Consider the following 2,371-nt stretch of genomic DNA (forward strand, 5'->3'; position numbering starts at 1 on the left):
ACAAGTCATTATGTGGAAAAAGAACTTTACAACTTTGGCTGGCGGGGCGAGGGGGGAGGGAGGGAATGGAAGGACAGGGATGGGAAGGGGAAACAAAGGAGGAGGCAACAATGCTTGATAAGAAATGTACCCATGACCTTTCCATGTGTACCATATTTTCACAATAAAAAAACTTACTAATAGAAAAAAAGAATTTTGTTAATATTTGAGCTCTCCCTTGAATTTATGATATTTCAGTGAATAGACTTGCCTACATTTGCCTCCCATCCCACATATTTACTTGCAAGTTTAGAGTTAATTCTAACTTTCACATATGAGAAAAACCATGTAACCTTTGTGTCTCTGGGCTTAACTTGCTTCACCTAACATGGCTTTTCTCCAGATCTCTCCATTCCATTGAAAAGGATATGATATAGTTCTTTCTAATAGATGAATGAAACTTCATTGTGCCACATTTTTCTTGATCTGTTAGTCCATAGAGGCACATCATTTTGCTGAGCAGTCTGGGCCTAGCTTTATGTGATTCTACCCCATGAGGGGCTTCTGAGGGGCCGTGCACAAAGGTATTGGTTTGAATTTGCTTTGCTTTGCTTCCCAGCTTATGTTTTCCTGTAGTAATGCCAGGACAAACACATGGATGCACACTGATGAATCCAAACTTCCTGCTTTCTTTGCTCTACCTTATCGTCTTTTTCTTTTAATTGTCAGGTGAGGTACAGAGGGGTTAAGTTTCATAAGTAAGGTCCTAAGTCCATTTCTTGTCAAACTTGTTAGCCCTTCCCTAATTTCTCTCCTGCTTTCCCTCCCTCCACCCCATCACCTCCAAGTTGTACAAATCGTTTCCAACATATTGTCTTGTGTATGTCACTGTTGCATTGGTTTCCTCCTTGTTCTTTGTCTCACCATTCTGTTGTTCCCCTTCCCTTCTTTAATTCAAATAAATGTATATACAATAGCAGGGTAGCAAATTCAAATACAGTGACAATAGGATATATACCATAGGGGGAAGAACATACAAAAGAAACAAAATATCACATAGTATATTAAAAACAATAACAACAAAGAAAAACCTCTTGTGTCCATGTCTTGGAATTCATTTTACTTAGTGTCATCTTATATGGTCATATGTACATAGCTATTCTGTTATTCTGCTCCTCTCCTAAGATTTGCTAATTATTGTAAATAAGGGAAACCATGGGACCTATGTTTCTTTGGGTCTGGCTTATTTCACTTAATATAATTTTTTCCAAGCCTTTCCATTTTCTTATTAATGAGGTAGTATTATTCTTTCTGATAGAAGCATAGAATTCCATTCTATCACATTTTCTTGATCCATTCATCTACTGAGGGGCATCTGGGTTGGTTCCATATCTTAGCTATAGTAAATAATGCTGCAATAAACATAGTTGTGCTGGTAGCTTTAGTGTGGTCTTGTTTGTAAGCATTTGGGTAAATGTCCAGAAGTGGGATTGCTGGGTCATAGGGGAGCTCTATGTGGAGTCTTTTGAGGACTCTCTGTACTGCTTTCCAGAGTGGTTGAATGGTTCACTCCCACCAACAGTGCAGTAGTGTTCCTTTTTGGCCACATCCCCTCCAGCTTCTTTTTCTTTTCTGTGCTGAGACTATAGCAGAGATTTAGGTAGAATCAGATGAGCAAAACAGATTGGGTGAATTAAGCTGTAAGCCCTCATTACCTCTGAATTAGCATCAAGTCTGGGTGTCAGAGACTGTGGATTCCTACGCTATAAGAAGTTTTGCTTTCTTCAAAATTAGAGGGATATTATGAGCATCTGAAACCTGCAGGGGGCTTGTTAATTATATTTCCTTGACAAATATTTCAAGGATGAAAATAGACACATACAGAAATATTGATTTGAAGTCTTCATTGGTACAGTAATGTTGATGCTTAAGGTCTATTTTACTTCATTAAAGAGAGAACTTAGGTGTTAATTAAGCTGGACCACAGAGATGAATCATCAGTGTGCCTGATGATGGGTTTCTTGCCAGAAAATAAAGAGGAGAGGCTTACTTTTTCCTATTCCACTTTATTCAATAGCTACCTTTGTGGTTGAGATACAGTTTGAGTGGAAGGTTGGTTCCCAGGCTAGTAAATGTGAAAGGTGGTAGAAATTTTAAGGGAGGAAGGACAGAGAGGAAGGATACTGCAGCTCTTGATTTAACAAGGAATTAAGAGCCAGGCACTGGTGGCTCATGCCTGCAATCCTAGCTACTCAGGAGGCTGAGATATGAGGATCATGGTTTAAAGCCAGCCTGGGCAGGAAAGGCCATGAGACTCTTATCTCCAATAAACCACCAGAAAACCAGAAGTAGCACTGTGGCTCAAGTGGTAGAGTGCTAGCCTTGAGCTGAA

The sequence above is a fragment of the Dipodomys ordii genome, unplaced genomic scaffold (genome assembly GCF_000151885.1).
Source record: "Dipodomys ordii isolate 6190 unplaced genomic scaffold, Dord_2.0 Scaffold52, whole genome shotgun sequence".
Lineage (NCBI taxonomy): Eukaryota > Metazoa > Chordata > Mammalia > Rodentia > Heteromyidae > Dipodomys > Dipodomys ordii.